Here is a 12925-nt window from a genome sequence, read left to right as displayed (position 1 = left end):
TTTAAATAATCCTCCCGTCTGGTCTGTCCATCTTTGCCTCCACCAGTAGGTTATTACGCCGGGACACTTCTGAGTAGCCGTGCGCACTATAAATAGAGGATAACATAACATAGCAAAATGCTTGGGTGTGGAGAGATATTTTTCTTCTTGAGTAGGATGGCCTCGGTGATTGTTCCCAGCCCCATACTGAGTTTTAAAGTGAGCCCACCCTGTTACTGGCAGCTCTAGCTCAAACTCAAGTGTGCTTCCCTTTGTCTTCCAAGTCAGCGTGGCTCCAAGCCCAGTGGGAGCTGCCCCAAAACTGTTTAGATTGATCACAAAGAGGGCAATACCCATTGTCATAGTCACACCTCTGGTTGGACAGAAGGATCTCTAACCAACAGAAAAAGTGTTCTGCTATGGTGCATTTATGTGGAGAAGGGCACTGTGGGATAGTTCACAATATACCACACACACATCAGTGCTGCAAAATCGGGTAGGTCCACCTTTGGGTGCATTTACCACAATGGGAAGGGAGTAGCCAGGAGTTTCCATCATCCATAGCCTGGAACTTGCCATAAAAATTGCATACTCGGAACCCCTCTCAGAACAATCTGGGATTCGTGAAAATCAGAATACGGACTGCCCTGCTGTATGAAAACACAGAAGGAAGACTGGACCTGCATGTCTTGAAGCCAGAATGCCTGAAGTGACTTCAAGCGTCAGTTGGTTGAACGCCTACTTGACCTACTGGAACACAACAAGCCTTCAAAGGCCTTTTCCTGCAACAGCTCAGCTGACCAGTTCCAACTGAACATTCCCTGGACCCTTCAGCACAAATCCATCCATTCACCTAGTCATTCACTGGACAGGAAGCAACAACAGACTATAAGCTTCAAAACAATGACCCATATTTTAACTTTTCACACAATTCTGAGCAGCACTCAAAATTGCTATGCAGTTTTGTGCAAGGGGAAAACACAGACTTAACCATGTCTACTAAGATTTACCTGCTGCTGAAATCCTGACCCATGCTGGCGCTTAATCAAGTTTGCTTTGCGTGCAGCGCAGCTTTGAACCACGGCGCAGAGGTGATTGTTTGATGTCTAGCATTGAATTTATATTGCAGACATTCCCTTTCTATTAAAAATTAATATATATTCAGAAACCTCCCATGCATGTGTGCTGTGCACTGTAGGACTCGTGATATGTTGTTATTTTGAGAAATGAAATCTTCCCTAGTTTTCAAATTTTTAAGTAGTCATATGTTTGGACTAACATGCTAATCATGTTTTTTAATAAATTGGGCTTTCAGTCACAATCTATGGGTATTTGAACCAAAACCTCCCAGTAATGCCTCTGTGATGCAAAGCTTTGCAAAGCCTTTTTTGTGCTGAAAAAAGAGTAGCTTTCCAGCGCAAAACAAATAAATAGCATGCACAGCTTTTTTCCACTTACTGCCCCTTTACACGGTAGCTCTAGCAAACGCCTTCATAAATCGGGGCCAATGTACTCCAGACTCAGTCCATTTTCGGTCTCACTTCAAGATTTATAAGCACATAGGCCTCCATAAATAGCAAAATTGTCCTACTAAAGCAGTTAGCTGCCTTATCAAAGTATGATTGTCAGGTTTCACTCACAACAAGCTCTGCTAGACTTAGACTGTAGTCTTTTTTCAAGTCTCGGGTTGACATAATAGTCACCTGGGTTTAAAATAAACTTAGAATGTGGGCATGTTATTGTCAGATCGACACAGATTTAGTCATCATTTTTCAATATGCTTTTAATATTAATGTGATATATGGCCATTCTTTCTTCTAGGTCATTTAATCCTCCATGTGGCTCCCTGTCTTTCTTCTCTTCAACAAGATGGCTGCCCTCGAGAGAACACAAGTGTATAGAAATGAGTAATGAAAAAGTAAGGGAAAAACTGTTTCTGATTCTTTTCCTCCCTTTTCCTTTCTATGTATTTTTATTTATTTTCCTATCATATCTCCAGACAGCTAAAATCTTTGTTGAAAATGTAAATTATATAAATGATCTCTCAGAGGAAGGGGTAATAGTGTTTTCCTTGCATAGTTTTGATTTGAGGAGTATTCATAGACTTCTACCAAGAAGCCAAAAGTCATTGTTTAATATTTGATAGACAACAACAGTGAGTGTCAGCCACCATGCCCAAAAGAAAAATCATCCGCAGTTTAACCATAGTGGGATTGTCAACAAATATGTTTTTCAACTTTCATTGTGGAAGTGTTAACAAAATCATTGAATGATTTAAAAACCAGTTTATAAGGGGCTTTGACGGTGGCGTCAAGACCAGGAACAAAAATCCAGGTGCCCCCTATCTATCAAAACATCTTTTTGCAAAGGAGGCTCCTGCGCTTTAGTCCCGGGCTCGGCAACCATCTTTGGAAACCTACCAAACTCAGACATTTCTGAAAACTAGACACCTGGGGGAGTCCAAGAAGGTATGGCTTGCGTGAATCCTCCAACATTTTCTTACCTATAAACCCCTGCAAACATCTAATTTAGCTAAAAACATCACATTTCCCTCATATTTCTGTTTGGGAAAGTTATGGGATCATAGGGCTGACACAAATTTACAACCACCCAGCATTTCTCCAGGTCTCCTAATAAAAATGGTACCTCACTTGTGTGGGTGGCCATGTGCCTGCAACAGGGAAGGGTCCAAAACCTGTTGTTAAGACATCAAAATTATCTGTAAAAAAACAACCTGTTTTTGTAAGGATTGCATCTGCATTTTTTTGTCCCGAGCTTGACGGCTAGCTAGGGAAACCTATCAAACTCAGATATTTTTGAAAGCTAGACACCCAGGGGGGTCCAGGGAGGTGTGGCTAGTGTGGATTCCGCAAGGTTTTCTTACCCAGAATCCCCTAAGACCTCACATTTTGCTAAATAAATCATATTTTCCTCACATGTCTGTGTGGGAAAGATGTGGGACCACAGGACAGTCACAAATTTCCTAACACCCAGCGTTCCCCTTTGTCTCCTGATAAAAATGGAGTCTCACTTGTGTGGGTGGGCCAAGTGCCTGCTACAGGGAAGGGCCCAAAATGTAATGTAGAGACATCAAAATTGTCTAGCGCAAAACAACTTAGTTTTTAACACCTTGGCTGCTAAGGCAATTCCCATCCTGTGCTGGAAATTGCTATTCTTCTTTATTCATGACGAGCTCAGCTCGTCATCAGCACAGCTCCAGTGTGCCTCATGACGAGCTGAGCTTGTCATGAGCAGGGAAGGGGTTAAGGGGGTCACCAGCCTTTTTGGTCCCCGGCTCGGTGGCCAACGAGGGAAACCTACCAATCCAGACATTTCTAAAAAGTGTTGTGGGCACTTGGCCCACCTAATTTTTATTGGGGTACCTGGGGAAATGCTAGGTGGTAGAAAACTTGTGTGGCATAGTGATTCCACAACTTTCCAACATAGAAATGTTGTTTTTTTTAGCTAAATTTGAGGTTTGACGGGGATGCTCGGTAGGAAAATGTTGGGAGATTCACATAGGCCACACGTCCCTGGACTCTACTGGGTGTCCAGTTTACTGAAAAGTCTGGGTTTGGTAGGTTTCTCTAGATGTCCGCCAAGCCGGGTACCAAAAACGCAGGAGACTCCCTTGCAAAACCAAGTCTTTTTTGTGATCGATAATTTTGACGTCTCCACAGGGCATTTTGGGCCATTTCCTGTTGTGAGCACTAGGTCTACCCTAACAAATGAGGCACAATTTTTATCACAAGACTTGAGGGGAGTCAGGGATTGGGGAAGTTTGTGGCTCCGCACAGATTCTAGTACTTTCCAAATGTGAGGAAGATGTATTTCTATTTTCAAAATTTTAGGTTGGCAAGGGATTTTGGGTAACAGAACCTGGTGACAGCCAACAAGTCACCACATCCTTAATTTCCTTGGTGTCTAGTTTAAAAAAATGTACAGGTTTGCTAGGTTTCCTTCGGTGCCAGCTGAGCTAGGGTCCAAAATCCACAGCTAGGCAAATTTCAGAAAAAGCGTACGTTTTCACTGGAAAAATGTGATTGTGCATGCTGAGTTTTGCGCCATTTCCTGCTGCAGGCACCAGGCCTACACGTGAGGCACCAATTATATTGCAAGACTTGGGGAAATGCTGGGTGGGTGGAAGTTTGTGGCTCCCTGTAAATTCCAGAACTGTCCACAACAGAAATGTGAGGAAAATGTGCTTTTTTGATAATGTTTGAGGTTTGCAAGAGATTCTGGGTAACAGAATCTGGTGCGAGCCACACAGGTCAACCCATCCAGGATTTCCCTGGGTATCCAGTTTTAGGCGTGCTAGGATTCTCTAGGTGCAGGCTGAGCTAAGGTTCAACATCCACAGCTAGGCAAATTGCGAAAAAAGGGTTGATTTTCATTGGAAAAATGTGATATGTCCATGTTGTGTTTTGAGCCAGTTTCTGTCACAAACACTAGGCCAACCTACACAATTTAGGTACCACTTTTATTGGAAGACTTGGGAGAATCCTGGGAGGGTGTAAGTTTGTGGTGAGCCACAGATTCCAGAACTTCCCTTCATAGAAATGTGTTTTGTTTACAAGGTTTGAGGTTTGCAAGGGATTCTGGTGAACAGAACAAGGTGGGAGCCACACAAGTTAACCCATAGTGGATTCCCATGGGTGTCTAGTTTAAAAAAATTTAAAGGTTTACTAGTTTTCCCTAGGGGCTGGCTGAGCTAGGGTCCAAAATCCACAGCTAGGTACATTGCGAAAAAAGGGTCAGTTTTCACAGGAAAAATGTGATGTGTCCACGCTGCATTTTGGACCATTTCCTGTTGTCGGACACAAGGCCCACCTACATAAGTGAGGTACCCTTTTGATCGGGAGACTTAGGGTAACACAGTTCAGTAGAACAAGTTATTATCCATTGACTTTCTATGCATTTCTGCAATCCAAATGTCACACAATGTGCAAAAAAGAAGTCCGTTTTAAAAATGCCCTCTAATTCACATGCTAGTATGGGTACCCACAAATTCGAAGTTGTGCGAATAACCACTGCTTCTAAACTCCATTTCGGAAATACATAGTGTTTGACTTTGCCCTTTTTGCAGGGATATCCTTAAACTTTTTGTTTCTTCCTCCTATTTTTCCTGACCTGTTTTTGTTGGCTTTAGGACTCAGGGCACTTTAACACTGCTAATCAGTGCTAAAGTGCATATGCTTTCTGTGTGAATTATGATGATAATTGGTTCTCCCTGAATGGCCTATTTGATTTACTGGTAATTCCCTTGTAAAGTGCACTGAGTGTGCTAGGGCCTGTAAATCAAATGATACTAGTAGGAATGCAGCACTGATTTTGCTACCCACATGAGTAGACTTGTAAGTGTATATCAGACCCACAGCTGTAGTGTCTACGAGCGCCGTTGTAAACTGCCATGACGACCTTGCAAGTGCACCCACTTGCCAGGCCCTCACCTTCCCTTTTCTTACATATAAGTCACCCCTCAGTTAGGCCCAAGGTACCCCCATCAGCAGGGTGCAGTGTATGCAAAAGGTAGGACATGTATTGGTGTGTGTGTGACATGTCCTGACAGCGAAATACTGCCAATTTAGTTTCTCACTATTGAAAGTCTACTGTGCCATAGGATAGCATAGTAGATACTTTGTAACATCTTACAACTTCCCATTGGGACCAGAGGGAGAAATAAAGAGGATTTACTGTCTGGTTTTGGAGTGACAGGGGCTGGAGATGTGAATTCACTGTAGACAGCCACTGGGGGGAGGGTTGAAGTATGGCTGGCCTTTACTGGATGACTCAGAGCTGAGCTGAATGGGGCCTGAACTGCATTTAGAATAGTAGGAGGATTTTTCTTGCACATGAATAAGGCCTGTCTCCCCTTGCACAATGCTGTCTCCACCTCCTGTGGCAATACTGCACCAGTGAGGACAGAATGGTGTGGACTGGGTCTAGAGATCCTTGTACAAAGAGAACAAAGACAAAATGAGGTGTAAATAGTGGACCTTCAACTCGAGAACTTCAGATAAATTCTGGACTCCAGAATAACCTTTGTTAAGGAGAAGAGCTGGAGAGCTGTGAGGAGGAGTACTGGCAAGTTTCTGTGTGCTGTGTGGGGTTGGCCTGCAGTTGCTTACTCTGCCAAGGAAAGGACAAAGACTAGAACTTTGGTGTGAACCTGCTTGAAGAAGAATCTCCAAGGGCCTTTGTGTGTTGGCATCCTGTTCCGAAGTCTCAGGGACACAAAGACTTCACACCCAGCTCCCCTGAACTCTATTGCATAGGAGGTGCCTATTCAAGTTTTGGGCCTCTAGAGGTTGTTCCTGCTGTTGGGAGCTGGAGGCAACTTGAAAGAAGCAAGAACACCTGTCTTTGATGCTGTCAGTGATACAGATGTGATGCCGTGACCTGCACTGAGGCTCGGGGCACAGCTTGTGAAGTGCACAACGCACCACCTGGCCTGCACCACAGCTCTACCTCCCTTCGACGCCTGCCGACGCCTGCAGTTATTGGCACCGACTCCATCATCGCCAGTCCCATCCTGTTATTGCGACGCTGATAACTGCCGAGTGTGACTCCACGAACTCGCCGACTTCGCACCGCCACCGGAACCAATGCCTCACCTTCAGTGAAACTGACTTCCCCTGTCCTGGATTTGACATGTCGCCTCCTCACAGACATATGCCTCACTTCCCCCATGGCAGCCAGGGTTCGACCTCGGCACCAACCTCCACAATGCTGTGCATCATCTTAGACTCGGTTATCCAAAGGTACTGTTTATTTGGGGGTCCGTGTAACTCTGTGCCCGACGCCATGCACCTCGCGATCGGTGCCGTACTTTGGATATATTGCTGTCATGACATTGCAATAGCCCAAGTGAAGCTATTTGTTTTCTTTATTCTTGAAATAACTACTTTGAAGTGCTATTTTACTAAATATATGTTAGATTTTTGTTGTTTTGGTCTTGCTGAGTTTAGAAAGAGATACTTTATTTTTCAAAACTAGTGTGGTTTTCATTTGTTGTGTTATCGCTATATTACTGTGTGTTATGATTACAAGTACTTTACACATTGCTTTTGAGATAAGCCTGTCTACTCGTGCCAAGCTAACAAGGGCGTGAGCTGAGGTTATCTAAAGTGTGTCTCCCCCTTATCCTGACTACAAGCAAGGCTCCCTATTTGAACAAAGGTACCTACCTCTGCCAACTTGAGACCACCATTTCCAATATATAGGTTTTCTTGATACCTATTTTCACTCTTTATATTTTACTAAATGAAATGCTGTATACCGGGTACAGAATGAAAAAACATTTCAAGGCACTGCTCAGATAACTCAGATATTAGCTCTGTGTACCTCAGGTTCTTGGTCAACCTACAAGACCTATAAATCCCCGCAACCAGAAGGGTCCACTGGACATAACAGTATACTGCTTTAAGAAATATGCCAATATTTAGAAGACGTTACAGGTTAAAACGTAAGCGCAAATAGCTTTTTTTAACTCAATTTCAATATTTGCTTATTTCAACTGTTAGTTTCTATAAGAAAACCGTGAAGGATCTACACAAATAACCCCTTGCTGAATTCGGAATTTTGTCTACTTTTCAGAAATGTATAGGGAACTAGGATCCATTATTGGTTTTACACCCATTTCTACCACTATCTGGAAGGAAGTTAAAAGCACAAAAAAATAGGCAAAATAGGCTATGTCCCAGTAAAGTGGTAAAACTGTGTAGAAAATTGTTGTTTTCTGGCAAACATCTGCCCGTTCCTGAAAGCTGGGAAGATGGTAAATTTAGCACTGCAAACGCTTTATTGATACAATTTGCAGGGAAACAAACAGACGCTTTCTTCTGCAGCACTTTTTTCCATTTTTCCCATAAAATCCTACATTTTGCTGTACATTTCTTAGTCCTGTCCAGAGGAATCCACAAACCCTGGGTACTTTTAGAATCTACAGGATGTTGGTAGAAAAGGAAGCAATTTTGACATGGATACCTTATGTAAACAAAAGGTTATACTGCGTAATCACAAACTATCCCAAATAGCCCAAAGAAAAGACAGCACAGGGTAGGCCTAGCAGCAAAGGAGTCAACACATTTTATTATGACATTTAAATGATCTACCATGAATGGTGAACATTGTCTATCCATTGAGGTCATTAAAATGAATTCCACTGTATTGGGTAGCAATTATTATAAAGTACCTATTGATATACTTTTTTACAATTCATTTTGTGGTATTTACTATGTAGTCATTGTGAGGAATGCAATATCCTTTGCGCCTTACTCCATTTTACAGGATAAGAATGCTGGATTCAGAGTGCCGTCCTCACTTCTGATAATTACCAACAGTGTTTTCAAGCCTACAGTTTTCACCGAAAAATCATTGATTTTAGAGGTGTTAGACTAATTATTTCAATCATAGCAAACAAGATCATAAGGAAACAGTTTAAAATGCCCCTCTTAATAGAAAACCCCATCCCAATGCTTCCACAAGCCTGTTACCTATCCTATCACGCTTTTACCTTATGCCTGTCTTTGACCCTGTACCTTTTGGCTAAGTTCACGCTACAGAAATACTGCATAAATACTATTAAAAATATTCAGTTGCAAAAATAAATTTTATTGATATAGTGCTTACTAACTCTGACGATGCACTGAAGCACTTTGCGGTGAGTAGCAAACTACTTCGGAACCCAAGTTTAGAGTTAAATAGTTAATAGATTAGTAATATATGTTTTTATACCTCCTTGTGGATTAGGAGTATTACATTTGTGTTCTTGCGTTCGTGTGTAGTAGGGATAGGAGGTTGGGAATGGGTTACAAAGGTGAAGTAATAAGTTGGGATTTGGAGTAGTAGACCTGTGTGCCTCTTATTTGGGTGAATTGGATAAAAAGGAGGGGAAAGTTTGAAGGAAGATGTTTGGGAGTTCATAGTAGGCAGGAAGATTTGTGATGAGTCAGAGAGAAGGGGGATGGGAAAAAAGTTGGAGGGAGTAGATTGTTTTAGAAAAAAGTGAAATTAATTTACAGATACATATATATACAATTTTCTGTAAAGTTTTGTGATTGAAATAATCCCCTCTATATACACACCCATATGTACATAGAAGCAGAAATACTTACATGGTCTGAAATGCACATGTACCTTCTGATAAAGTATGCAAAGATTTTTTAACCTTTGCTTTTAACCTTTTAATTATGAAAAGCACATTGCACTTATAGTTCAGGCAACCTGGTATTTAGGAATTACAGCAAAATCTATATTTGTGCTTTCTGATGAAAGAATTTAAATCAGTAAAACATATAATTGCCACTTAGTCTTGAAATGTATTGCATTATCTGTATTTCCATAAACTTTATAGCTCTAAAAGTCCTCAGGGGCTTGGTTGGGATGAGTGGGCGCACAAGGGGAGTGAGAGCGACTATTTCCTAATGACTTTCTGAAATGCAATTCGGGCCCCAATAATTGTACATGTGACACTGTAATCTGATGTACAACTCAATTTGCATTTGGCACTTCCACTGTGAGATGTTGCAGTACCAAGTCATTTGATTAGCCGAAATTGAAGTTGGCACAAAAATGCCTTCATGGGGTGTAAATTCGAAAATGGCGATTGCAGCCAATGTCCCGATGGATGCAAATTATTACATGGTTCTTATTCTTCCAGAGATGGTACACTCGCAGAAGTTGTAATAGAGCTGACGTTGGACACCTAGAACACCATAGACATTTTACATAGCCTCGGTAGCAGCTGCTATTCAGTTAAGTCTCTATTTTTTTTTTTTTACTTCGATAACTTCCATAATGGCACAGAAAAAGGAGCCCGCGCTGTTTGTCTCTTTAGGGATTTGGCATTGCAGAACTCGGAAAGGAAACACAACTCATGCGGCTCTTGCTTTCCGCTGCTGATTTATTAACCCAATAAAATAGCCCTCACGCTTGGTCACTGAATAGCCTTTTGCTCAAAATCAATTCACAGGGAAGATGGGAAGGCTGTGAGTAATATGGTCTAAATAATGCGGATAAAACACAACTGAGCGGACACAGAGAGTGGGCCTGTGTGTGGACGGGTAACGAGTCTATTTCGGAGAGGTCCCTTGCTTTAAAACGTGCCTCCGCTGCTGCAATAAAGGGGGGCTCGGGGACAAAATCGTTTTTGTAATGGCGGCGCCGCATACGGCTGAACAGAATGCCTGCTGGCAGAGAGCTAATGGGGAGCACGTGAGCGTGAGGTGGTTGGCCACGTGGGTGACATCAAACTCCCCCATGCCTCCTTTGGTTCATGGCCATATAAAGTATCAACGCCGCACAGTTACACGGGATTGCACTGTGGATGCTGCGCTCTCCCGATAAACCTTTATCTATATTCCTTTATCTTCCATTAATAATTATTAATGTGTTTCCATCTCTGCATCGTCCTTGCTTGCCTCTCTTATGTGTCCCTATCGCTCTCACTCAAGGGAATAACAATGCACATGGCTATTAAAAAGCAACGCAAATACAACGAGTTCATTAGAAACTGCGCATGCAATAAAGGAAGGCCAAATAAAAAAAAATGATTGGCCATATGTATCAAGCCAAATTGACTTCGCAAACGCCGAAATTCGCAGAATTTCGGCGTTTGCGAATGCAATTTGGACAAATGGTATGTATGAAGGAAATGTGCTTTAAAAATAAGGAATCGCAAAATGTGCGATTCCTTATTTTGCGATTGCATTTAAGGAGTCGCAAATTTTGCGATACCTTAAATGCAATGTAAGAAGCCAAAAAAATTCGCAAACTGGCCTTAAGGAATCGCAAATTACCACCAACTTCTAGTTGGTGGTAAGCTGCGAATTCCTTTCAAAATGCATATTTTTTCATTTTTCAAAGTGCCATGCAGATTTCAGGGGTACAACAGGGTGTCCTTTGGACACCCCTGCACCCTTGAAAATATTCTCAATTTGCAATTCGCAAATTGCGAATCGCAAATTTGCCCTTAATTTCCTATGGGCCTCCTGGCCCATAGAAATGAATGGGAAATTATTCCTTAATTGCGATTAGGAATTTGCTAATCGCAATTAAGGAATTTTAAGGAATCGCTAAAAAGAAGCGAATTTCTACATATATACCATTTTGCGATCTCTAAATAGCGATTCCTTAAAAATCGCTATTTAGAAATCGCAAAACGGAATGTTGATACATATGGCCCTATGTGCGTTAAGTGCAGAATAGCTCAACAATGTAGGAACTTTGTGTAACTACTGATGGTGGTGCAAATTCTGGGCCATAGTGATAGAGAAGACACTGCATAATGGTTGCAAAATCTGTGAGTACACTTTTGATCACAAAATGCACACCAGTGGAGTCTGTAGAGCGTGATGATTTAGGGGCTTATTTATGAGAGGCCTGCGTAAATTGGTACATGCGTAACGCAGAGCTCGCATAAGAATTTGTGAAGTCACGCAAAGCCACCCTTCGTGGCTTAGAGTGGCTTCATAAATCTTGAGTAAGGCGATGCAGCGCATATTGCTGCGTTGCCTTACTCTGCACCAGCGTGGCATTCCAGGGGCGTTGAGGTGGGTTTTTCCACGCAACAACCATGGAATTTGACGCTGGCCCAGATTTACAAAGTGATGTAAACCTGGTGAAGTGCAAAATCCATTTGCCTCTCGAGGTGAGGTTTAACAGGGAGAAATATGTTTTATTTCTCCTCGTTTTTTCCTCTTCCCATGCATACTGAATTCTACAGCACAAACAGAAAAATAAAAATGGCTCTTTCGATTGTTTTTGTGCAGGAATAGCGCCCCTTCCTGCACAAAAACAATCTTACCTGCAAGGAGGCACCCTTGCACCGTGGTGCAAGGGTTCCTGCATTGGTACTAGGTTGCCCAAATGGTGCCAGCGCAGGTCTGAGGGACAGGAATACATCGTATTGTTTAAATATGGTGCATTCCTACTCTTTCACTTTGGCGTAGGGCAGCGCAGCAAGGTGCCTTCCTGCGCTGCCCCACCCAAAAATTACATAAATTAACCCCTCATCCTATATGCTTCAAAAAGTGAATAACTTGACCTTGTGCTTGGTAATTAAGATTTATCGTACTTTAGTAGCTGCTGGAAGACAAGTTCTATGGGGCCTATTTATGAGCTCCTTGTGCCGCTGTAGCCTCCCGTTTTGTGATGTTTCAGCGCCACAAATCACAAAATCATATTTATGAGGTTTCACAAAGCCACTTTGAATGGCTTCATAGATATGGAGTAAGAAGGTTAGGCAGCGCAAAACGCTGTGCTGAGGTGCTCCGCATTGGGGAGGCATTCCACGGGCGTTGAACCGGAGATATGCAACTTAAAAAGAGTTAGTAGAAATAGTGCCAAAAAGCAGAGTGTGCCAACTAAGGATAGTTGGTTGCGCCAGACTAAGACAAAGTCACAAGTTTAGGCCGATCCTGATGGAGTTCAGGCCTGCAACAGGGACCCAGTTAGGCCTGCTGAACAGAGTGCCTTAAATACTGGTTTGCAAACCTTTGTGAGGATCTGTGTCAAAAATATGGTGTGAAACCGAGACGATGCATCGATTCTGGAGAGCTGGGAGACTGGAATGCAGAGTCCAGCATCATCGCTGGGTCTGCTGATAATGAGGGTTGCGAGGGCCTGTCCTGAGGATGTATCACACAGTGTTGGTTCCAATGAGGTTGCGGAGGGGATGCAGGTCTTTGTGACAGGTCCAATCCATGCAGCAGCTGGGATGTGTTGGTTTTGCTCGGGTTTGCACCGCACAGCAGAGTAGATGCGCTTGTTCTGCTGGATCCACAGAAGCTGGCAAAGCACCTTAAGCCCAATTCCAGATTTTAGGTGTCAGCAGAAGGTTGTTGGAAGCCAGTTATGTCTGTGAGACTTCAGATCAGAAAGTCAGCCAAATAACCCTTGGAGTCACTCTGGGTTCAAGGGATGCAGGTCCAGTCCTTCTCACCTA

This window comes from Lissotriton vulgaris, chromosome 8, assembly GCF_964263255.1.
Source record: "Lissotriton vulgaris chromosome 8, aLisVul1.2, whole genome shotgun sequence".
Taxonomy (NCBI): Eukaryota; Metazoa; Chordata; class Amphibia; order Caudata; family Salamandridae; genus Lissotriton; species Lissotriton vulgaris.
Note: the sequence above shows the minus strand (reverse complement) of the source record.